Here is a 26,360-nt window from a genome sequence, read left to right as displayed (position 1 = left end):
GTCCCCTTCAAGTGGGGGGAGCGGGTGAAGGCCCAGTTGACCAGGTGGGAAAAACTTTTCTCGAAGAATGATTTTGATGTAGGGTGTGCGAAGAGTGCTCAGCATCGAATTTGGCTGAGTGAGGATAAACCCTTTTGTGAGAGAGCTTGGCGGATCCCTTTGAGTGATTTGGAGGATCTTCGAGAACAGCTGGCTGAACTTAAGAAGTCTGGAGTAATTAGAGAGTCCCGCAGTCCATATGCTTCTCCCATTGTAGTCATTTGGAAAAAGAATGGAACTATCAGGATGTGTATTGACTATTGAACCTTGAATCGCCAGACCATCCCTGACCAATATACAACTCCTAGAATTGAAGATGCCCTGCAATGTTTGTCAGGAACTAAGTGGTTCAGTGTACTGGATCTGAAGTGTGGTTACTACCAGATACCTATGCACCCTGATGATAGAGAAAAGACTGCTTTCATTAGCCCATTGTTTTTTTTTTTTAATTTGACCATATGCCACAAGGATAGGCAGGTGCCCCCACTACCTTTCAAAGGTTGATGGAAAATACTGTGGGTGATATGAATTTGATTGAAGTCCTCGTATATCTGGAGGATATTATTGTGTTAGGCAAGACGTTGGAAGAACATGAAGCTTGTCTAAAGTAGGTTTTTCAGAGGCTCTATGAAGAGAGACTAAAGTTGTCCTTGGAAAAGTGCCAGTTCTACCAGACGTCTGTCCCCTATTTGGGGCATGTGGTCTCAGCAGATGGGGTGGCTACTGACCCCAAGAAGTTGGAGGCTGTTACTACTTGGCCCCGACCAAGGACGGTAACTGAACTACATTCTTTTTTGGGGTTCTGCTCCTACTACTGAAAATTCGTGAAGAATTTTGCTCAGATAGCAAAGCCTCTAAATGAATTGTTACAAAAAGAAACTGACAAATAAGGTTTGCAACCGTGTTTCAAAGAACCACGTTCAAAGGGCACCAGAGGGTCTAGAGAGTCTATTCAAGATCAGTGGAACATCGGATGTGAGCATTAGTGTTGAGCGAACACGGACTGTATTATTCGTGTTCGTACCGAATAATTGGATTTTTTGTACCCGAACACGGACACGGACACTTTACTGTATGTTCGGGTAAAAATCCGTGTTCGGTCGTTTTATTTCCGGGTTTTGCATGCTTTGGCGCTCTTTTCATGGCGGGCTTTCAACAGCCAATCAACAATCGTTTAACTGGTGTGCCTTAAGCCATCCCAGCCATGCCTGCAAATGTCTCAGTAGCTGTGATTGGCCGTCTGAAGCATGTGACCAAGTCTTTATAAGTTCGAGGCAGCCGCAGCGGCGTCATTATGCTGCTTAGATTCAGGGACAGAGCACACATCAACGTGCTGGCTGCTGATTAGGGAAAGATAGGCAGGAAAAAACCATTTGTGTCCGGATAGAATTGAGGGACAGGTCGGAGTGTTTAGGCAGGGCGAGTTGTAGGCATTTTAGGGATAGAGTCTGCTGAATTATATAGGGTCAGTGTCTTCTACAAACTACAATCGATATTGCTGTGTGGGGGGTGGGGTGAATCTGCACTCAATCCTGATCTACGATCTCTTCTCAATCCTGTTAGGGACAGAGTCTGCTGAATTTTAGGGAAACTGTGTTCTACAAACTACAATCGATATTGCTGTGTGGGGGGTGGGGTGAATCTGCACTCAATCCTGATCTACGATCTCTTCTCAATCCTGTTAGGGACAGAGTCTGCTGAATTTTAGGGAAACTGTGTTCTACAAACTACAATCGATATTGCTGTGTGGGGGGTGGGGTGAATCTGCACTCAATCCTGATCTACGATCTCTTCTCAATCCTGTTAGGGACAGAGTCTGCTGAATTTTAGGGAAACTGTGTTCTACAAACTACAATCGATATTGCTGTGTGGTGTGGGATTGGAGATAGGCAGGTGTCAGTGATCCACATCCATTTTTCTGTGTGTGAGCTGCAGTGAACACAATCTTTTTGGGCTGCAGTGAACACAATCTTTTTGGGCTGCAGTGAACACAATCTTTTTGGGCTGCAGTGAACACAATCTTTTTGGGCTGCAGTGAACACAATCTTTTTGGGCTGCAGTGAACACAATCTTTTTGGGGTGCAGTGAACAAAATCTTTTTGGGGTGCAGTGAACACAATCCTTTTTGGTGTGCAGTGAACACAATCTTTGTGGGGTGCAGTGAACAAAATCCTTTGTGGGGTGCAGTGAACACAATCTTTTTGGGGTGCAGTGAACAAAATCCTTTTTGGGGTGCAGTGAACAACATCCTTTTTGGGGTGCAGTGAACACAATCTTTTTGGGGTGCAGTGAACAAAATCCTTTGTGGGGTGCAGTGAACACAATCTTTTTGGGGTGGAGTGAACAACATCCTTTTTGGGGTGCAGTGAACAAAATCCTTTTTGGGGTGCAGTGAACAAAATCATTTTTGGGGTGCAGTGAACACAATCTTTTTGGGGTGCAGTGAACACAATCTTTGTGGGGTGCAGTGAACACAATCTTTTTGGGGTGGAGTGAACAACATCCTTTTTGGGGTGCAGTGAACAAAATCCTTTTTGGGGTGCAGTGAACAACATCCTTTTTGGGGTGCAGTGAACACAATCTTTTTGGGGTGCAGTGAACACAATCTTTGTGGGGTACAGTGAACAGAATCTTTGTGGGGTGCAGTGAACACAATCTTTGGGGGGTACAGTGAACACAATCTTTGTGAGGTGCAGTGAACACAATCTTTGTGGGGTGCAGTGAACACAATCATTGTGGGGTGCAGTGAACTCAATCTTTGTGGGGTACAGTGAACACAATCTCATACTGAAGGTTTGAGGGTGCTGCCTGTTCCATACTCCCCCTACTCCTCATCTAGCCTTTTAGGGGTACAAACAATAGTAATTGGGGCCTAGTGTGGTTGTGTACGTGTGATATACATACACTTTTTTGGGATCATATTTTCTATTCCGCTATTTAATCAAAAACCTTTGGGGATCAGTTAAATTGGGGGATAGTCTGTGTTGGTACGTGTGAGAGAGATCCACCTTTCCAAGTTGTTGGGGTTCATCTCATACTTCTGAAGGTTTGAGGGTGCTGCCTGTTCCATACTCCCCCCTACTCCTAGCCTTTTAGGGGTACAAACAATAGTAATTGGGGCCTAGTGTGGTTGTGTACGTGTGATATACATACACTTTTTTGGGATCATATTTTCTATTCCGCTATTTAATCAAAAACCTCTGGGGATCAGTTAAATTGGGGGATAGTCTGTGTTGGTACGTGTGAGAGAGATCCACCTTTCCAAGTTGTTGGGGTTCATCTCATACTTCTGAAGGTTTGAGGGTGCTGCCTGTTCCATACTCCCCCTACTCCTAGCCTTTTAGGGGTACAAACAATAGTAATTGGGGCCTAGTGTGGTTGTGTACGTGTGATATACATACACTTTTTTGGGATCATATTTTCTATTCCGCTATTTAATCAAAAACCTTTGGGGATCAGTTAAATTGGGGGATAGTCTGTGTTGGTACGTGTGAGAGAGATCCACCTTTCCAAGTTGTTGGGGTTCATCTCATACTTCTGAAGGTTTGAGGGTGCTGCCTGTTCCATACTCCCCCTACTCCTAGCCTTTTAGGGGTACAAACAATAGTAATTGGGGCCTAGTGTGGTTGTGTACGTGTGATATACATACACTTTTTTGGGATCATATTTTCTATTCCGCTATTTAATCAAAAACCTTTGGGGATCAGTTAAATTGGGGGATAGTCTGTGTTGGTACGTGTGAGAGAGATCCACCTTTCCAAGTTGTTGGGGTTCATCTCATACTTCTGAAGGTTTGAGGGTGCTGCCTGTTCCATACTCCCCCTACTCCTAGCCTTTTAGGGGTACAAACAATAGTAATTGGGGCCTAGTGTGGTTGTGTACGTGTGATATACATACACTTTTTTGGGATCATATTTTCTATTCCGCTATTTAATCAAAAACCTCTGGGGATCAGTTAAATTGGGGGATAGTCTGTGTTGGTACGTGTGAGAGAGATCCACCTTTCCAAGTTGTTGGGGTTCATCTCATACTTCTGAAGGTTTGAGGGTGCTGCCTGTTCCATACTCCCCCCTACTCCTAGCCTTTTAGGGGTACAAACAATAGTAATTGGGGCCTAGTGTGGTTGTGTACGTGTGATATACATACACTTTTTTGGGATCATATTTTCTATTCCGCTATTTAATCAAAAACCTTTGGGGATCAGTTAAATTGGGGGATAGTCTGTGTTGGTACGTGTGAGAGAGATCCACCTTTCCAAGTTGTTGGGGTTCATCTCATACTTCTGAAGGTTTGAGGGTGCTGCCTGTTCCATACTCCCCCTACTCCTAGCCTTTTAGGGGTACAAACAATAGTAATTGGGGCCTAGTGTGGTTGTGTACGTGTGATATACATACACTTTTTTGGGATCATATTTTCTATTCCGCTATTTAATCAAAAACCTCTGGGGATCAGTTAAATTGGGGGATAGTCTGTGTTGGTACGTGTGAGAGAGATCCACCTTTCCAAGTTGTTGGGGTTCATCTCATACTTCTGAAGGTTTGAGGGTGCTGCCTGTTCCATACTCCCCCCTACTCCTAGCCTTTTAGGGGTACAAACAATAGTAATTGGGGCCTAGTGTGGTTGTGTACGTGTGATATACATACACTTTTTTGGGATCATATTTTCTATTCCGCTATTTAATCAAAAACCTTTGGGGATCAGTTAAATTGGGGGATAGTCTGTGTTGGTACGTGTGAGAGAGATCCACCTTTCCAAGTTGTTGGGGTTCATCTCATACTTCTGAAGGTTTGAGGGTGCTGCCTGTTCCATACTCCCCCTACTCCTCATCTAGCCTTTTAGGGGTACAAACAATAGTAATTGGGGCCTAGTGTGGTTGTGTACGTGCGAGATACATACACTTTTTTTGATCATATTTCCTATTCCGCTATTCAATAAAAACCTTTGAGGATCAATTGAATTGCGGGATAGTCTGTGTCGGTACGTGTGAGAGAGATCCACCTTTCCAAGTTGTTGGGGTTCATCTCATACTTCTGAAGGTTTGAGGGTGCTGCCTGTTCCATACCCCCCCTACTCCTCATCTAGCCTTTTAGGGGTACAAACAATAGTAATTGGGGCCTAGTGTGGTTGTGTACGTGCGAGATACATACACTTTTTTTGATCATATTTCCTATTCCGCTATTCAATAAAAACCTTTGAGGATCAATTGAATTGCGGGATAGTCTGTGTCGGTACGTGTGAGAGAGATCCACCTTTCCAAGTTGTTGGGGTTCATCTCATACTTCTGAAGGTTTGAGGGTGCTGCCTGTTCCATACTCCCCCTACTCCTAGCCTTTTAGGGGTACAAACAATAGTAATTGGGGCCTAGTGTGGTTGTGTACGTGTGATATACATACACTTTTTTGGGATCATATTTTCTATTCCGCTATTTAATCAAAAACCTCTGGGGATCAGTTAAATTGGGGGATAGTCTGTGTTGGTACGTGTGAGAGAGATCCACCTTTCCAAGTTGTTGGGGTTCATCTCATACTTCTTTTTTTTAAATAATAATTTTTATTAAATTTCACAAGAGAAACAACAAGTACAAACATTCTCATGAAAATAGTTGAAACAAGGCATGTAGTACATAACGTGAGTACAAGAAAAGGGGGGAGGGAGGGAGGGAGGGAGGAGGGGGAGGGGAGGGGGGGGGGAGGGGGGGGTTACTCCAAACAGGACCAGGTGTAGGTTCCAAAACTATAAAATCAGCAGTAAGAACATAGACCATTACTGTCAAGGTACATGCAGTAATCATTATGTGCAAGTCAAGCTATCATATGTGCTACCATACGTGTTAACCTGTGTGCTAGGACCCAGCTGAGTGGCGAGTAAGCCTAAAGCATCGGCAGATAGGAGTAAAGACCACCGGTCCAGGCAAGCACGGAGAGGATGACAGCCCCCTCCCCGACATCCCAGTGGGAACATAAGCGTCAGGGAGGAGACCGACCCCACCGCCCCGCCCAGCACCATGGTCAGTGCTTATGATATTTCCAGTGTTGCCACGCTTCAGTAAATCTATGAAGCATCATGTCATTAGTTGCCAGTGCCTTTTCCAGGCGATAATTATCATTCACTACCGTTATTAACTCAGAGAAAGCCGGGATCTCCAGAGACTTCCATCTGCGCAGAATAAGTATTCTAGCCGCTAGCAGAATGTGTAATATCATCTGTCGAAATTGAATTGGGTAATCATCAATACCCAAGTTCAACAGCGCCAGTTCCTTCTTCGGAGGACGTAGAATCCCCGTACAGTCCGCTATGCAACTGAAGGTTTTTTTCCAGTAGCTTGTGAGTGAGGGGCACTCCCAAAGCACGTGAATCAGGGTTCCAATGCCACCGCATTCACGCCAACAGTGTGCTGGGGTGGCGGGGAACAGTTTTGAGAGCCTGTAAGGCGTATAATACCACCGATTTACAATTTTTAACATGAGTTCCCAGTGGGAGGTGCAGTGTGAATAACGATAGGTAGACGTTAAAGCTCTAGACCATTGTGTCGTGGTGAAAGTGAGCGCCAAATCCTTCTCCCACCTAATCATGGGCACAGATTTTGGGATATCTGTTACGTCAAGGAGACTGTCATAAAAAATAGAGATGCCTTTGGTTGTGCGTGAATCAGTTTGGTAGAACGCCCAGGGCTTAGCAGGTAAATGACCAGTCGTCGGAGGGTGCCCAGCCAAGAAGCTGTGTATGCGGTGGACCGAGAAAAGCAGCGTGGAAGGGAGCCTATAGTCCTCCATCAGTGAGGCAGTGGAGCGCAAAGAATCGCAGTCGTAGAAATGCGAGATAGAAGTCAGACCCAACCTGGCCAGGTGTGTCAGTTGGAGGGAGGGAATGTGAGCGGACAGGATGGAAACCGGGAGCGACCGGGAGTCTAAGGAGTGTCCTTCCGTCTGCCTCACGCCGGCTAGAGCCAGTCTGCGCCATGCAAGGATCGAAGACCGGGACGTGGGGGGCAGCCGAGATAACGTCCATGGGATCCATAAGTCCCCGAGGAGAAGCAGACGGAGGTCCCCAGTGGGGGCTAGGTGGCCTTCTAGTTGAACCCAGGGGAGGGAGGTAGAATTGAAGAACCACATACGGAGCTGGACCAGTCTTGTGGACCACAAGTACAGATACAGATCAGGAAGCTTGGCCCCGCCCATGAACTTGGGTAGAGCCAGAGTGGAGGCAGCCACCCGGGCTCTTGCGCCTCCCCAGATAAAGTCTCGCATATTCTTGGAAAGAGCCTCTAAGTACTTTCTAGGGAAGGCCAGTGGGAGGGCACGAAAAAGATATAGGATTTGGGGCAATATCGACATCTTATAGGCGGCCATCCGGCCACCCCAGGAGAGCTCCACTTTGGACATGGCTGCCAATTGTTTTGATGTCTTCTTCAGTAAGACCTCTACATTAGCAGGGAGGAGTCGTTTAACGGTGGGAGTTATAAGTATACCCAGATAGGGAATAGAGTCTACAGTCCAGGGGTAGGGGAAATCTGTCTGGAGACGGTCAGCGACCCGTTTATCAATTCCCAGGTTCAATACTAATGACTTGGATGTGTTCACCTTGTGGTAAGAGACGGAGCTGAATTCTGAGAGCAGTCTATGGACAGCCGGAAGTGAGCGAGTAGGGTCAGTGAGGGCGATAACGATATCGTCCGCGAAGAGGCTAACCGTGTGGGATACTGACCCCACACGGAACCCCCGTACCTCGCCATCCGATCTAATGGCCTCCGCCAGGGGCTCGATCATCAGGTTGAAAATCGTAGGGGACAGGGGGCACCCCTGGCGGGTGCCATTAGTAATTTGAAATGGAGTCGATGTTACACCAGCAGTGAGGACCTTTGCTGAGGGGCAGGAGTACAGAGCAAGAATTGCAGACAGTATTGCACCCGAGAAGCCAAATTTCTCCAGTGTGAGCCGCATAAAAAGCCAATTCACCCTATCGAACGCCTTCTCTGCGTCCAGCGTTAGGAGCAGAGAAGGCGTTCTGGAGACCTCAGCCAGGTGGATCAAATTGATGATCCGCCGGGTAGCATCCGATGTTTGCCTACCCGGCATAAATCCCATTTGGTCGTTCTTAACAAGCAGAGGGAGGAGTGGCTGGAGTCGGGACGCCAAGATCTTGGCGTAGATCTTGAGGTCACTATTGAGAAGGGAAATGGGTCGGTAGTTTGCTGGGAGGCTGGCGTCCTTACCGGGTTTTGGGATAGTGGAGATGTAGGCACCCAACATTTCACTCGGGAATGCAGCTTTGCGAGCGGCCTGATTGAACACGTCCACTAAGTGTGGACCCAGGGTGTCACAATGAATTCTGTAGTATTCATTGCACAAACCGTCCGGACCCGGTGATTTTCCATTGGGGAGTAATTTAATGGCTTTGGAAACTTCACATAAAGTGAACGGGGATGATAGGGACTTCCTCTGGTCTTCTGTCAGGGAGGGTAAATTTAACTTGTCCAGGAATTGTTGTATAAGAGCCGGAGTCGGTTGAGGAGTGTCAGGGTCTCGGTTTAAGTTGTACAAGGATCCATAGAAGTCCGCGAATTCATTCGCGATGTCCCTGGGATGAGTCAGTCTAGCTCCAGTCCGTCCATGTGAGAGATGGGAGATACGCATGGACACTCTGCGCTGTTTAATCCTGACTGCTAGAGATTTGCCCGCTCTATTCGCGTGCGCATAGTACTTGAGCTTGAGCACCCTCAGATGACGGTCAAAGCGTTCCATGAGATGGGCCTTTAGAGAGTCTCTTGCACGGGAGAGTTGCGAGATTAGGTCATGGGTGGGAGAAGATTTGTGCGCTTTCTCAAGGTCACGGATCTCGGTTAAGAGAGCCGTGAGCTTGTGGCAGTATGCCTTACGGAGTCTTGCTGACTGTTGGATGCACACTCCCCGGACGAACGCCTTGTGCGCTCCCCAGAGCACCCAGGGGTCCGACACGGAGGAAACATTGATAGCAAAGAATTCTGAGAGCTGGTCCCGAATCAACTTACCAGCAGCTGGGTCCTGAAGCACCTTTACATCACAACGCCAAACCGACGACCGTTCCCTAGGACCGGACTCCTCCAGAACCATCTCCACAGCCGCGTGGTCAGACCACGTGATGTTTCTGATGGCCGAGGAGGAGGCCTTTCCCAGCGAAGGGAGGTCAGTCCAGAACATATCAATACGTGAGTACGATTTGTGTCTGCAGGAATAAAACGAGTAATCCCTTTCCGAACCATGCTGGCAGCGCCAAACATCAAACAATTGCTCGGAGGCCAACAGAGAGGCCAATGAAAGTTGTCGGCCCCGGGCAGGCACCGAGGTGTCAAGCCCCGGGTCGACTACAGAGTTCATATCACCACAAACCACTAAATTACCGTAAACATTACTGGAGATTTCCTTTAGCAGTCTGGATAGAAAACGCTTCTGGTGAGTGTTGGGGGCGTAAACCGCCACTAAAGTTAAAGGCAGCGCATTAAAGTCACCCTGAAGAATGAGAAATCTGCCGTCAGGATCTTGGGTCAGGTTGCGGAGTGAGAAGGAAATCGAGTCTCTCAGAGCAATCATCACGCCTCTTTTCTTCACAGGGGCGCTGGCGAAAAAAAGAGTAGGGAAGTTCTTGTGTGAGAACTTGGGCTGATGGTTAAGCTTGAAGTGAGTCTCCTGGATGCATGCCACGTCAGCTCCACTGTTGCTAAGCTCAGTCCAGAGGGAGAACCGCTTGACAGGGTGATTCAGACCATTAACATTTAAAGAAAGGAACTTGATGGTCATGGTATCTTCAGAGACGTAAATAGGGTCATCTGCATGAGGGCCGAGGGGGGTGCGGGCATGTCAAAGAGCACAAGTCCATCATTCCGACTGGAGTAACAAAACAGGAAGGGAAGGGAAGGCAGGGAGGCTGGGGAAACCAAACAAAGAATAAAAAAGAGTCTAGAGGCAGGTACTACCTGCAACCGAAAAAGAGGGGCCAGTAGGTCGCCAAAACCTTGGCCAGGGACTAACGTTGAGCAGGTGTGTGCGGGTGCTGGAGCTCACCTCCGGGTGAGGAGTGTCTAGAGTTAGAACGTTTACGGGACACCACATGCCATTCGTCCGAGAGGGTCTGTGGCGAAGGAGGTCCGGAGGATCTCGAGGAGGCAGATGGAGGCTCCGGGATGATTCCCCAGCGGTGTAGCAGAGCCATACCTTCCTCCAGTGAAGCAATTGTGACAGTGCGGCCCTGATGGGTGATGGAAAGTTGAGCTGGGTGTTTCCACTTGTGCACTATTTGGTGGTTCCTCAGGGCTTTTGTTATGGTGGCGAGGTTCCTACGCTTCTGGAGCGTGTGCCTGGAGAGGTCCGGCAGTATCTGCACCTGCGGGAAGTCGCCAGGAAGAACTTGGAGTTGCCTTGAGGCCATTAGGATTTTGTCCTTAGTCTGAAAAAAGTGCACCCGAAGAAGGACATCACGAGGCAGGTCTTGTGCTATGAAGTGAGGCTTAGGGATCCTATGGATCCTGTCTATCTCCAATTCAGAGGAAGACAAGGAGGGGATCAATGCCGAGAATAGGTCTGTAGCCATTTTGCGCAGGTGTTGGGGCTGGACAGTTTCCGGGATCCCCCTTAATTTTAAGTTATTTCTACGGGACCTGTCCTCCAGGTCTGCAAGCTTGTCCTTGATCCAGTCAATGTCATCAGTATGACCATTATGGGCTGTAATGAGAGTGTTGAGAGACAAAGTACATTTTGTCATAGAGGATTCAACAGAGTCCACCCTCACCTCGAGCTGCTGGACATCTTTCCTTGTTTGAGAGAGACTCTGCATCACATCTGAGTGCAGAGAGGACCATAGGGAGTGAAGCATTCCTTTCAGGAGTGTACCCGAGATCGGGTGGTCCCCCACTGGGAAGGCAGCGAAGGGGTCTGCAGGAGGTGTGCTCATGCCCCCGGGTTCTGGTGGAGAGGATGCCGCCTGCTCCATCTCGCATCGTTGGGATGGATCGGGGGGGGGAGAGCACCAGCGTGGGCGCTGCTTCGCCGGGCTTCTCGAGGAGGGAGAAGGAGGGGTGGAAGCGCCGGAGGAGTTCCCGCTGTCCGGGTTGGCTACTTGCCTGAGCGGTGGCGGCTTGTGGTGTTGGTTCCCGTCCCGGGAAGAAGCACGCTGTGGGGACCTGCCGGCGCCATCTTGTCTGCTGCCCGCCGCGGTGGAGACAAGGAATCCGTCCAGCTTGCGAGATTGCGAGGTGTTCTTTTTATTCTTCATGGTGCCCGGAGGTTCTGCCACGTTCGTGGGGGTGTTTAAACCCGCTGTGAAGGCTGTAGGTGAGCGATGTCCCGGGTGGCCGAGCGGAGCTGAAGATCTATGCGGCCATCTTCAGCGCCGGAAGCCACGCCCTCGGGTTCATCTCATACTTCTGAAGGTTTGAGGGTGCTGCCTGTTCCATACCCCCCCTACTCCTCATCTAGCCTTTTAGGGGTACAAACAATAGTAATTGGGGCCTAGTGTGGTTGTGTACGTGCGAGATACATACACTTTTTTTGATCATATTTCCTATTCCGCTATTCAATAAAAACCTTTGAGGATCAATTGAATTGCGGGATAGTCTGTGTCGGTACGTGTGAGAGAGATCCACCTTTCCAAGTTGTTGGGGTTCATCTCATACTTCTGAAGGTTTGAGGGTGCTGCCTGTTCCATACCCCCCCTACTCCTCATCTAGCCTTTTAGGGGTACAAACAATAGTAATTGGGGCCTAGTGTGGTTGTGTACGTGCGAGATACATACACTTTTTTTGATCATATTTCCTATTCCGCTATTCAATAAAAACCTTTGGGGATCAATTAAATTGCGGGATAGTCTGTGTCGGTACGTGTGAGATCCACCTTTCCAAGTTTTTGGGGTTCATCTCATACTTCTGAAGCTTTGAGGGTGCTGCCTGTTCCATACTCCTCCTCCTCCTCATCCATCCTTTTAGGTGTACAAACAATAGTAATTGGGGCCTAGTGTGCTTCTGTACGTGTGAGATACATACACATTTTTTGATCATATTTCCTATTCCGCTATTCAATAAAAACCTTTGGGGATCAATTAAATTGCGGAATAGTCTGTGTCGGTACGTGTGAGATCCACCTTTCCAAGTTTTTGGGGTTCATCTCATACTTCTGAAGCTTTGAGGGTGCTGCCTGTTCCATACTCCTCCTCCTCCTCATCCATCCTTTTAGGTGTACAAACAATAGTAATTGGGGCCTAGTGTGTTTCTGTACGTGCGAGATACATACACTTTTTTTGATCATATTTCCTATTCCGCTATTCAATAAAAACCTTTGGGGATCAATTAAATTGCGGGATAGTCTGTGTCGGTACGTGTGAGATCCACCTTTCCAAGTTTTTGGGGTTCATCTCATACTTCTGAAGCTTTGAGGGTGCTGCCTGTTCCATACTCCTCCTCCTCCTCATCCATCCTTTTAGGTGTACAAACAATAGTAATTGGGGCCTAGTGTGCTTCTGTACGTGTGAGATACATACACATTTTTTGATCATATTTCCTATTCCGCTATTCAATAAAAACCTTTGGGGATCAATTAAATTGCGGAATAGTCTGTGTCGGTACGTGTGAGATCCACCTTTCCAAGTTTTTGGGGTTCATCTCATACTTCTGAAGCTTTGAGGGTGCTGCCTGTTCCATACTCCTCCTCCTCCTCATCCATCCTTTTAGGTGTACAAACAATAGTAATTGGGGCCTAGTGTGTTTCTGTACGTGTGAGATACATACACTTTTTTTGATCATATTTCCTATTCCGCTATTCAATAAAAACCTTTGGGGATCAATTGAATTGCGGGATAGTCTGTGTCGGTACGTGTGAGAGAGATCCACCTTTCCAAGTTGTTGGGGTTCATCTCATACTTCTGAAGGTTTGAGGGTGCTGCCTGTTCCATACCCCCCCTACTCCTCATCTAGCCTTTTAGGGGTACAAACAATAGTAATTGGGGCCTAGTGTGGTTGTGTACGTGCGAGATACATACACTTTTTTTGATCATATTTCCTATTCCGCTATTCAATAAAAACCTTTGAGGATCAATTGAATTGCGGGATAGTCTGTGTCGGTACGTGTGAGAGAGATCCACCTTTCCAAGTTGTTGGGGTTCATCTCATACTTCTGAAGGTTTGAGGGTGCTGCCTGTTCCATACTCCCCCTACTCCTCATCTAGCCTTTTAGGGGTACAAACAATAGTAATTGGGGCCTAGTGTGGTTGTGTACGTGTGATATACATACACTTTTTTTGGATCATATTTTCTATTCCGCTATTCAATAAAAACCTTTCTAGGGCAAGATCTTAAATTACAGAAATATGAGGAGACCGTCAAATAAGGGCCGTGGCCTGGGTCGTGGTGCTGCTGGTAGAGCTCCTGTTGCAAGGAGAGGACGTGGTCGATCTGTGCCAGCTACACGCACAAGTGAAACACCTTCCTCAAGTGTGAGTAGGCGACAGAACCTGCATCAGTATTTGGTAGGGCATCAAACGCCCCTAGAAGTGATGAGGCCAGAACAAGTTGAGGCGATAGTAGATTGGTTTGCTGCTGACAGTGCCTCCAGTTCCTTCACATTGTCTCCCACCCAGTCTACTGCAGAAAGGTCAGAGTTGGCACCTGCAGCCAATGTCCAACCGTCTTTCACCTCACCCCCTTGCAAATCAGGCCAGCAGTCTGAGCCCCAAGCCATACAGCAGTCTCTTATTCTTTTTGAGGACTCTGTCAGCAGGGTTTCCCAGGGCCATCCACCTAGCCCTGCCCCAGAAGTGGAAGAGATTGAGTGCAGCGATGCCCAACCACTTATTCCTCAAGATGAGTACATGCAAGGATCATCGCAGCACGTCTCCGATGATGACGAAACGCAGGTGCCAACTGCTGCGGCGTTCAGCATTGTGGAGACCGACAAGGAGGGCAGGGGTGAAGACTGGGTGGAAGATGATGTGGAGGACGATGAGGTCCTCGACCCCACATGGAATGAACGTCATGCAGGTGAACTGAGTAGTTTGGAGGAAGAGGCGGTGGTCGCACAGAGCCACCAGCACAGCAGAAGAGGGAGCAGGGTGCAGAAGCGGAGCGGCCGTGCCCTAGACACTACGCCCGCTACTGCCCAACGCAGCAAGGGAACGAGCGCACCAAAGTCAGCTCAAAGGAGTTCTCTAGCGTGGAAGTTCTTTAGAAAATGTGCTGATGACAGGACACGAGTGGTTTGCACCCTGTGCAATCAGAGCTTGAAGCGAGGCATGAACCTTCTCAACCTGAGCACAACCTGCATGATCAGGCATCTAAGTGCAAAGCACGAGCTGCAGTGGAGTACACACCTTCAAAACCAAGAAACGTCTCTGGCTCATCCTGCTTCCTCTTCTGCTGCAGTCTCGGCCGCTCCAGCCACATCTGTAGTGATACCGGCACCTGCCACCCCGCAAACAGACGATCTGTCAGCAACACCACCACCTGGGTCACCAACAACCATCTCCACAATGTCCCGTGGAAGCGTTCAGCTTTCCATCTCCCAAACACTTGAGAGGAAGAGGAAGTACCCCCCTACCCACCCGCGATCCCTGGCCCTGAATGCCAGCATTTCAAAATTATTGGCCTTTGAAATGCTGTCATTCCGTCTGGTGGAGACGCACAGTTTTAAAAACCTTATGTCGGTGGCTGTCCCACAGTACGTCGTGCCCAGCCGCCACTACTTTTCCAGGCAAGCCATCCCTTCCCTGCACAACCAAGTGGGGGAAAAAATCAGGTGTGCACTGCGCAACGCCATCTGTGCCAAGGTCCACCTAACTACGGATACGTGGACCAGTAAGCACGGTCAGGGGCGTTATATCTCCCTAACGGCACACTGGGTAAATGCAGTGGCGGATGGGCCTGAGGCGGATAGCAATTTGGCGCATGTCCTTCCACCACCGAGGATTGCAGGGCGCTTCAGTTTGCCTCCTGTTCCTAACTCCTCCTACTCCGCTTCCTCATCCTCTACCGCCTCCTCATCCGGACAGCGTAACACCTTCACCACCAACTTCAGCACGGCCAGGGGTAAACGACAGCAGGCAGTTTTACAACTTGCCTGTTTGGGGGACAAACCACACACCGCGCAGGAGTTGTGGAGGAGCATGGAACAGCAGACAAATGAGTGGTTGCTGCCAGCGAGCCTCAAGCCCGGCCTGGTGGTGTGCGATAACGGGCGAAATCTCATAGCAGCTCTGGGCCTAGCCGGTTTGACGCACATCCCTTGCCTGGCGCATGTGCTGAATTTGGTGGTGCAGAGGTTCCTTAAAAACTACCCCGATATGTCAGAGCTGCTGCAGAAAGTGCGGGCCGTTTGTGCGCACTTTCGGCGTTCTCACCCTGCTGCTGCTCGCCTGGCAGCGCTGCAGCGTAACTTCGGCCTTCCCGCTCACCGCCTCATATGTGACGTGCCCACAAGGTGGAACTCCACCTTGCACATGCTGGAAAGACTGTGCGAGCAGCAGCAGGCCATAGTGGAGTTTCAGCTGCAGCACGCACGCGTGAGTCGCTCTGCGGAACAGCACCACTTCACCACCAATAACTGGGCCTCCATGCGAGACCTGTGTGCCTTGTTGCGCTGTTTTGAGTACTCCACCAACATGGCCAGTGGCAATGACGCCGTTCTCAGCTTAACTATCCCACTTCTATGCCTCCTTGAAAAAACAATTCGGGCGATGATGGAAGAGGATGTGGCACAGGATGAGGAGGAGGAGGAGGATGAAGAGGTAACATTTCCAAGGCTTTCAGGGCAGTCATTCGCAAGGGGCTCCGAGGGTGGGTTCCTGCACACGCAAACGCCAGGGACGCAATTGTCCAGCAGGGGCACAGTTCTGGAGGATGAGGAGGATGAGGAGGAGGAGGAGCTGGAGGAGGAGATGGAACCATGTTCACAGCAGGGTGGCACCCAGGCCAGCTCATGGCCATCACTGGTGCGTGGCTGGGGGGATACAGAGGACACGGACCATACACCTCCCACAGAGGACAGCCTTTCGTCGCCTCTGGGCAGCCTGGCACACATGAGCGATTACATGCTGCAGTGTCTCCACAACGACCGCCGAGTTGCCCACATTCTAACTTGTGCTGATTACTGGGTGGCCACGCTGCTGGATCCCCGTTACAAGGACAACGTACCGTCCTTAATTCACTCACTGGAGCGCGATCGCAAGATGCGCGAGTACAAGCGCACGCTGGTAGACGCCATGCTGCTGGCATTCCCATCTGACAGCGGGGCCACAGTGGAAGCACAAGGCAGAGGAGGAGGAGGAGGAGGTCGCCAACGCAACCAGGGCACCGCCAGCACCTCAGAAGGCAGGGTTAGCATGGCCGAAATGTGGAAAAGCTTTGTCAGCACGCCACAACAAACAGCAGCACCAGCAGCTCAGATGGAACGTCTTAGCAGGAGGCAGCATTTTACCAACATGGTGGAGCAGTATGTGTGCACACGCCTACATGTAGTGAATGACGGGTCTGCCCCCTTCAACTTCTGGGTCTCCAAATTGGGCACATGGCCTGAGCTTGCCCTTTACGCCTTGGAGGTGCTGGCGTGCCCTGCAGCCAGTGTATTATCTGAACGGGTATTTAGCACGGCTGGGGGCGTTATAACAGACAAGCGCAGCCGCCTGTCCAGAGACAATGTGGACAAGCTCACGTTCATTAAAATGAACCAGGCATGGATCCCACGGGACTTTTCCGTACCTTATGCAGAATAGCAATGGATACCGACCTTACCCACCCATTGTTCCATTTTTGCTCTTTCTCACTCTTTTGGGGTGTACCCTCATTTAAAATTTGTGAAAAGAAGCAGTGTTGGCTACCTCGTCCTCCTCCTCAGGGCCAGATTAATGTAGGGTCTATTGGAGCTGCAGCTCCAGGCCCCTACCTTTTATATAGGCCCCGGGTTGGCCATATTCACTGTTACCGCTCTTCTGTCACTTGTAAACACAGAAGTCTGGCTTCTATGCTCGCTTCCCCAGGCAGCACCCTCAGAACCTCCCCACACAGCGTGAAGGCCGGACAAGGAGGGACAGTTGGCGATGCATGGATGTGTTTATGGGCTTCAGAGACAGCATCCCATGTTGAATTAGGCATGCATGGCTGCACCCTTCCTCCTCTGGGTGCATGGCAAGGCACGGCCCTTAAGGCCCTTCAAAATCCTCAGCACCAAGCCCATGATGCTGTTAATCCGGCCCTGGTCCTCCTCCACCGCCGCTTCCACCTACACCGCCCATAGGTGTGCGCAGCCTATTGCATTAAGGTGTGCACCCCAAAGTTGAAATACACATGCATGTGTTTGCCAGCAGGGAGAGTAATGTATCGGGGCCATGTACCTGTAGGCAAGGAGAAATAGAGCAGAGCAGGTCCCAGGGAGATCTTTCCCATCTCCTCACTGGCAATGCTATGTGCCCTAGGTGATTAGGGTGTGCCCAGGCACACCCAGCACACCCTGTGCGCACGCCTATGTCACCGCCACATCCACCACCACCTCAACCTCCCTCCTACTCCATATGGGCCTCGTCCTTCAGAGATGAAGAAGAACATTGTTTTATTTTTCTGTTTTTTTTTGTTGTTTTAAGTTATTTCCCTATCCACATTTGTTTGCAGAGCACTTGCCATGCTCTTAATTACGTTTTGCTGCCATTTGCAGCACTCTAGCCCTTTCCTTTGGTGTTTTAGAGCCATTTTAGTGCCTTAAAGTTCGGGTCCCCATTGACTTCAATGGGGTTCGGTGTCCGGGAAAAGTTCGGTAAAAGTCCGGGACACGGACCCGGACTTTTTTTTAAAGTTCGGCCGAACCCGTCGAACACGGACATCTAGGTGTCCGCTCAACCCTAGTGAGCATGCCTTCTGGAAATTGAAGGAGAGCCTTACCAGAGACCCTGTGTTGGCCTACTCTGACCCGGCAAAACCCTATGAACTGCATGTTGATTCCAGTCGAGATGGACTGGGTGGAGTGCTGTACCAAGAGAGTGAAAGGAGGCTTTGTCATGTAGCCTATGTAAGTCGCAGTCTGTTGCCTTCAGAGAAGAATTATCCCATACATAAGTTGGAATTTTTCGCCCTCAAGTGGACAGTGGTGGATAAGTTGCGGGATTATTTGTATGGGGCCTTTTTCGTGGTGAAGACAGATAACAACCGTTGACTTATTTGCTGACTACAGCCAAATTAGATGCCACTGGACACCATTGGTTGTCTGCTCTATCTGAGTTCCAGTTCGGTCTGAAGTACCGACCTGGGAAAGGGAATCTGGATGCAGAGAGCTCTATGCAGATGACCTCATTCCCCGAATGGAGAAGAAAGTGACTGGGTGCACCTGACCTCAGAGGGAGTTCAAGCTGTATGTCAAGGAATGGAATATTGACATAAGGGAGCTACTGGAGCTGAGGCTGTGGGAGTCTCTCCGGCGGGAGTGCCCCGTTGTTACTGTGACTTAACCCAAGTGAGAAGTCTGGAGCTTCCTCAATTAACAAAAGAAGATATGAGGAAGGATCAGAAGGAAGACAATCTGTGTGCATTAGTGAAAGCAGTGTTAATTTCAGGAGATCCTAAAACTCTACTGAATAGCCCAATTGGAGGGGCCCGAGTAATCTACAAGGACTGGGACAAGATGAAGTTGGAGGATGTAATTGTCTATCGAATGTGCCCTGCAGAAGAGGCAGATGGAGTTCAACAATTGTTCTTGCCAGAGAAGCATCGATTGACTGTACTGACAGCCCTTCACGATGCTCATGGACATTTGGGGCCGGACCGAACTTTCAGGTTGGTCAGGGATCAGTTCTATTGGCCCTTTATGAGAAAGGAGGTGGAAAATTATTGCCACTCTTGTATCTGGTGTATCCAGAGGAAGACTTAACCCCATAGAGCTGCCCCAATGGGCCATCTGCGAAGTCAAGGACCAATGGAGTTAGTGTGCATTGACTTCCTTTGTCTCGAACCTGACCTGGGTGGGCGTAGTAATCTCCTGGTTGTGATGGATCATTTTACTAGATATGCTCAGGCTTTTCCAACTCAAGACCAACGGGCTAGCACAGTTGCCAAGGCGCTCGTGGAAAAGTTCTTTGTCCATTACAGCCTACCACAACGCATATATTCTGATCAAGGCCAGGACTTTGAGAGTAAGCTGATCCAAAGATTATGTGAATTGCTAAATATACAGAAGTCCAGGACAGCCCCGTATCATCCACAGGGAGATCCTCAACCTGAAAGGTTTAATCGTACACTGCTGAATATGTTGGGAACTTTACCGATGGAAAAAACAACACTGGAGTGATCACATTGCCACAGTGGTGCATGCTTATACAAGTGCTGTGAATGACTCCACTGGATATTCCCCTTATAGATTGATGTTTGGGAGAGAAGCTTGGTTGCCAGTAGATTTGGCTTTCGGAACATCACCTGACCACACTTCTCAGAGTTCTTATAAGGGCTATGTGAATCGACTTTGGAGGTATTTGAAAATAGCCTATGAAAAGGCCCTTGAAGCATTTGCCTTAAGAGAACAGCGGAATAAGAAGAACTTTGACTTAAAAGTGAGAATCCAGGATCTACAGCCCGGTGATCGAGTCTTGTTGAGGAATTTAGGAGTGCCCGGGAAACAAAAGCTAGCTGATCGTTGGCGTTCTCAACCGTTTATCATTTGCAAGAAATTATCTGTCCTGCCTGTGTATCAGATCTGTCCAGAGGGGAAGATTGGTCCTGTAAGGGCATGGCATAGGAACCATTTGTTGCCTATTTCAGATGCCATTAGGGTACCAGCAGTTCCTTGTGCTGATACTCCTAAAACCTTCACTTTACGATCTGGGACACAGCGGGTGTCAAGATCTTCAATTCAACAGGAAGAGGAGGAAGATAGTGATGAGGAAGAAGTGATATTTGATTGGTTGTGGCCTTCCTCAGTGGAAGATACTTCTGGAAGTGGTGGATCCTTTGCGGGAGATTGGCCATTGTTACCTTTACCTGCGAGGGAGAGACTTCAGCCTAAGGACTTACAACAGTCCAAGGATCTACAAAACCCTGTCTTGACTATGGATAGAGACATTCAAGAAGTTGTTGAACAGCCAGACGTGCCATGTTTTAAAGAGGTTCCAGTTATCCCTTCACCATCTAGCCCTGAATTATTCAATGCTGAAGACCCTGATTCTCTCCCTGAAGAAATTGTAGAGACACTGATTATGGATGAAGGCTTGGTGTTACCTCCAGTGTAAGATCAGGGAAATGTGTCTGATAGGTTGGAAGAGCTACAGCCGGGATGTAACTCATGGGGACTGAAGCCAGAGCCTGAATTGGCAGAAACATGTCCTCTAGAAGAGAAATTCATCCTCCAAAAAGGCTTACATATAATACCCTCGGAGAGAGCTCGGATGAGCTTATTGCAACTACTCAATGTCCTAATCAAGCACCGACCTCTTCCACTGAGCCTTTGGTGGAAGATGACCCTGTTCAACCCACTGACACTTTTAGGGGGGCCACTAATTTATTAACCACTTTAGCCCTGGAGGATTTGGCTGCTCAATGACCAGGCCCTATTTTGTGATTCGGCACTGCGTGACTTTAACGGACAATTGCGCGATGATGTACCCAAACTAAATTGACGCCCTTTTTTTCCCACAAACAGAGCTTTCTTTTGGTGGTATTTGATCACCTGTGCACTATAAACAAAAAAAGAGCGACAATTTTGAAAAAATAACAATATTTTTCACATTTTTTATATGAAATTCTCCAAAAAAATGTAAAGATCAAAATTTTTTAACATTTTAGGCCAATTTGTTTTCTGCTACATATTTTTGGTAAAAAAAATTGCAACAAGCGTATTTTGATTGGTTTGCGCAAAAGTTTTTGCGTTTACTAACTACGGGAAAGATTTATGTCATTTTTATTTTTATTTTTTTTTTACTAGTAATGACGGCAATCTGCCATTTTTTTTTTTTTTTGCGGGACTGTGACTTTGGACCCCTAACTGACATTTTTGACACTTTTGGGGGTACCAGTGACATTACTACAGTAATCAGTGCTATAAATATGCACTTTTACTGTAAAACTGAGGGGTTAACTGTACTGGTGATCAAGGGGTTAAATGTGTCCCTAGGGGCGTGATTATAACTGTCCGGGTGGGCGTGGCTTGTGAAGTAATCACAGAGAAATGCGATCCTATATAGCAGGATCACATAGCCTCTGTGATCACTTCAGGGAGAATGACAGACGGCTGTGTTTACATCAGCCGTCTGTCCTTCTCTCTCTGCTGCGGGAGATTGCGAGTGGCTGGCAGCCATCAGAGCCGCCGGTCACACGCACTGGCTCCCCAGCTAACGAACATAACGAGCAGGGGCAGGAGCGCGTGCTCACCCCCTAGAGTCTCCTGAGCAAACGATGTAGTACTACATCACTTTGCCCAGGAGCACCTGCCTGCAGCAGTAAAACTGCGGTGGGCGGGGCTGAAGTGGTTAATGGCCTGTTGTGAGAGTGACTCAGCTTTTTCTAGTGTTTTGCATAGTCAGTTAGTTAAAAGTTCTTTTATTGATCAGTTATCAACTACTTTAAGTTCTTTTCAGGGTTGTTATTGACTTATCTATTCTTATAGACTAGTGTATGTTTGATTCTCATATAGAGAATTCCTCCATCTTTGGGGACCAAAGAACTTCAAGTGGGGGAAGATGTAGCCAACCTGGGACTACTATATATATATATATATATATATATATATATATATCGTAAATATATATATTCAAGTTATTGTAATGCAGCCAGAGTGCTCCTTTAAGGCTTTTATGAGACGGGTCGGCTTTTCCTGGGAATGGACGAACTGGATTGTGGGAGATGTAGTTTGGATCTGAAGGCAGACTGTTATGTGGATGGTAGGAGGGACTATAGTCCCAGGGAGCCACGGAAGAGAGAGAGGATCATGGGAGAGCTGATATACCTCCCTACCTGGGCTGAGCACGCGCTCTCTTGCTACCGGGACTCGTGGAGGATGGATCGGTCAGAGAGGTGGCAGAGGACACTGATGGTGTCAGAGACCAGAGAGTGCGGCCTAAGGAGAGCAGAGCCCATCCTCAGCGGTGCGTATATTGGTAGTCACAGTGCGGTGATAGATCCAGTACAGAGCGGGTGAAGCTGAACTGACTGACCAGGACAGTGAGAGCCGAACATCCTCAGTGATGCAGGAGCGTGGGGAAGATACTTCGCCTGGGCGGCAGGATAATCACAAGTGGACACTGTTGTGTGAGAAAGTGCCTAGTGACATCCTAAATCGCAAGTATAAACCTGCACCCATTCTACACTGTAGATACAAAACAAAGAAAGGGCGCACCAGCCTAGCGCATTATCCTCAGCAAGTTTATTAGATCAAAAATAAAAATCAGCTACTCACAAACATTCGTGAAATTCAGGCACATCAATTCCATAAAGCCACCTCATAGCAGAGGTCCGACATCTTACTGGAAGCAGAGGGCTAACGCATTTCGAGGCCGTGCCTCTTCCTCAGAGCCTCACTGACTGCAGATAGGATTTAATGTACACCATTACTTTGGGATTACAAATATCACGTTGAAGAGGGATAAGAGCTCCAACTGCCGGTGAAGATTCCGCAAGGCCTTACTAGGGCAGAAACCTTAGTACTTACTGTTTTATAGGGGACCTTTTAGAATACAGTTAGATGCTTATTAAGGGAAGAAGAGATATTGCTAGTTCTGATTTTAGAAGAGGTTCAGCCAGTGTTCAAGGTTAATATATATATTACAATAGCTTTGACAGTTAGAGCTGATAATACAGTTAAGTTAACATCATTCGTTGAATATAACACTCTGTTTGCTGAACATTTATCTCCACAGTGTCGGTCTCTTAAGCCCCATTGTGATTAGTGGGGTTTAACTGATTGACACAGCTATATTTGTTATTACTGTATCCTATTCGTTATCAATAAGTTTGATTGATTTCCCCTTTTCTTCAGTAAATAATAAGATTCGTATCTCCATTGTGTCAGTGTGTTTTTGGAGATTACCACTGAAATGTCGGAACCTAAAGTGCCCAGTGGGTTGAATAATTCTCAGGGTCAGGCGAGTGCAGAGGGACTTCCACTAACCAGCAGCCCTCAAGGGGGCGGTGCTACACATACTTACCTAGGTGGATGCAGCATCAGCCCGATGCTGTATCTGTCCCCCACCGGGTTAAAGCCCCGGTTCACACTATGGCGGATATCGCAGTCCGATCTGACAGTTCGCACGTGAATTGGATCGCACTGGTGTGAACCACCATGCAATCCGATTCTGCAAAATAAGGGTCCTGTTCACTGTGATTGCGGTGCGAATTCAGGCCATACAAACTGTATGGCTGAACTCGCACCGCACAGACATCGCATGTGATTTTAGGAGCAGTACACTCCGAATCATATGCGATGTCTGTGATCGCAATAGTGTGAATCGCCACTAAGACTGAGAACTGAACAACTAAACACCGCCAAACGCTCAGTTCTCAGTGCTCCCTGAGCAGAGAGCTGGTGCTTGTCAGTCACCGCTGTCTGCTTTGCTCCCCCCCCCCCCCACACCTAAGCTCATTGTAGTGCTGGGCTGTTAAAGGGGCGGGAGCGGCCAGCCAGTCAAGTTCCTCCACCCCAAACTCACTCATCCATGTCTTTTTGGACCTTGCTTTGTGCACTGGTCCAATCATTTGGTGGAGGGGGGATTATGGTGTGGGGGTGTTTTTCAGGGGTTGGGCTTGGCTCCTTAGTTCCAGTGAAGGGAACTCTTAAGGCATCAGCATACCAAGGCATTTTGGAAAATGTCATGCTCCCAACTTTGTGGGAGGAGTTTGGGGATGGCTCCTTCCTGTTCCAACATAACTGTGCACCAGTGCACAAAGCAAGGTCCATAAAGACATGGATGAGCGAGTTCGGGGTGGAGGAACTTGACTGGTCTGACCTCAACCTGATAGAACACCTTTGGGATGAATTTGAGTGGAGACTGCGAGCCAGGCCTTCTCTCCAACATCAGTGACTGACCTCACGAATGCACTTCTGGAAGAATGGTCAGATATTCCCTGTAAGTACTTAGTATGCACAATAGAAAAATAACAACTCACATGGAGTAGTAGGTGTTATTGAGCATAACAGGTGGAAGGACGGTCAGGTTAATCCTCTGGTCAATGTATGGACATCATTCAGCCTCGTCGCTGGACCTTCTGCTCTCCAAGCCTCTTATTTGATCTCCATCCACCGTACAGCCGGTGTTATGATAGCGGATGTCCATACATTGACCGGAGGATTATCCTGACTGTCCTTTCACCTTTCCTGCTCATTAACACCTACTACTCCATGTGAGTTGTTGTTGTTCTATTGTGCATTAATCACTTCTGGACTGGAAGGATTTCCCCCTTAATGACCAGGCCATTTTTTGACATTCGGCACTGCATTAATTTAACGGACAATTTTGCAGTCGTGCGACGCTGTACCCAAATAAAATTGATGTCCTTTTTTTCCCACAAATAGAGATTTCTTTTAGTGGTATTTGATCACCTCTGCGATTTTTATTTTTTGTGCTATAAACAAAAAGAAAGCGACAATTCTGAAAAGAAAAAAAAAACAACATTTTTCACTTTCTGTTATATAACATTCCCTAAAAAAAACAAAAAATAAAAAAATCTAAATTTTTCATCATTTTAGGCCGATTTGTATTCTGCTACATATTTTTGGTAAAAAAAATCCCAATAAGAGTATTTTGATTGGTTTGCGCAAAAGTTATCGCGTCTACAAACTAGAGGAAATATTTTTGTCATTTTTATTTCATTTTTTTTACTAGAAATGGAGGCGATCTGCGATTTTTAGCGGGACTGCGACATTGCGCTGGACAAATTGGACCCCTAACTGACATTTTTGATACTTTTGGGGTTACCAGTGACATTACTACAGTAATCAGTGCTAAAAATATGCACTGTCACTGTACTAATGACACTGGCAGGGAAGGGGCTAACACCAGGGGCGATCAAAGGGTTGAATGTGTCCCTAGGGGGATGCTTTCTAACTGTGTGGGGGATGGGCTTTCTGCATGAACTCAGAGACCTGTGTTCCTAAATAAGAGGATCCCCGTGTTCATCACTGACAGAACAGCGGTCTGCTGTGTTTACAATGGCAGACCGTCATTCTGCCTCCATGGGGGAGCGATCGCTGGTGCCCGGCGCCAATCGCGGCCGCTGGTCCCACCGATTGGCTCCCCCTGTTGTGAATGGGCGTGCGCATGCACCTCCGGCAGCGCATGTGCGCCCCCCACTAGTGGTCCCGTGAAGTAATGTACAGTTACGTCGTTTCCCAGGACAGAGCCAACCTGCCGCAGTATATGGTTAACCACTTACCGCAAATCGCTGTAGCCCTACGTCATTTTTTAGAGCCAGCGATCGCTTTCAGGCGGTAATGACCGATGCAGCTCGGGAGCCGCTCGATCGTTACCCCAGCGAGCGGGAGGGGACGCCCCTCGCAGCCTTCCGCGGCTCTGCCTGGTTCTTCTGTCCCACCAGGAGACCCGAGCAACCAGCTGGCACCTCCACTGGCTGTTTGGAGTCCCAAACAAAGCCAGATGCGGCTTCGATCGGGTCTCCAATGACGTAACCCGGAGGCGGCGTCCATGACGTCACGTCCGGGTTACTTGGCTGCTAAAGGCGCCGAATTTAAAAAGTGACTGTATTCAAAAATGCAGTTTTCTGCATTTTCAATACAAGTGTAGTGGAGGGATTTGGGGTCTTTTAGACCCCCGATCCCTCCATAAAGAGTACCTGTCACTGCATATTACTGTCACATTCCCCCTGATCCCTCCATAAAGAGTACCTGTCACTGCATATTACTGTCACATTCCCCCCCGAACCCTCCATAAAGAGTACCTGTCACTGCCTATTGCTGTCACAAGGGATGTCTACATTGCTTCCCACAGCAATAAAAGTGATCAGATTTTTTTTTTTTTTAAATTTTGCTAAAATTAAAAAAATAAATTAAATAAATGGGAAAAAAAAATAATTTTAACCCCCCCGTCGCCGTGAGCTCGCACAAGAAAGAAAACGTATACGGAAGTCGCGCCTGCAATTTAAATCGCTGTTCAAACCACAGATGTGAGGTATCGTCGCAACCGCCAGAGCGAGCGCAGTAATTAAAAAAAAAAGACCTACTCTCTAACTCTAAACTGGTAACCGTTAACATTTTTGAAAGCGTCACCTATGGAGATTTTTATTGACCGTAGTTTGTCACCATTCCGCGGGTGTGCGCAATTTTAAACCGTAACATGTTGGGTATCTATTTACTCGGCGTGACATCATATTTCACATTATACAAAAA

Source organism: Pelophylax lessonae (assembly GCF_965119305.1).
Source record: "Pelophylax lessonae genome assembly, chromosome: 4".
Taxonomy (NCBI): Eukaryota; Metazoa; Chordata; class Amphibia; order Anura; family Ranidae; genus Pelophylax; species Pelophylax lessonae.
The sequence above is the reverse complement of the archived record's forward strand: the minus strand, read 5'-3'. Positions refer to the sequence as shown.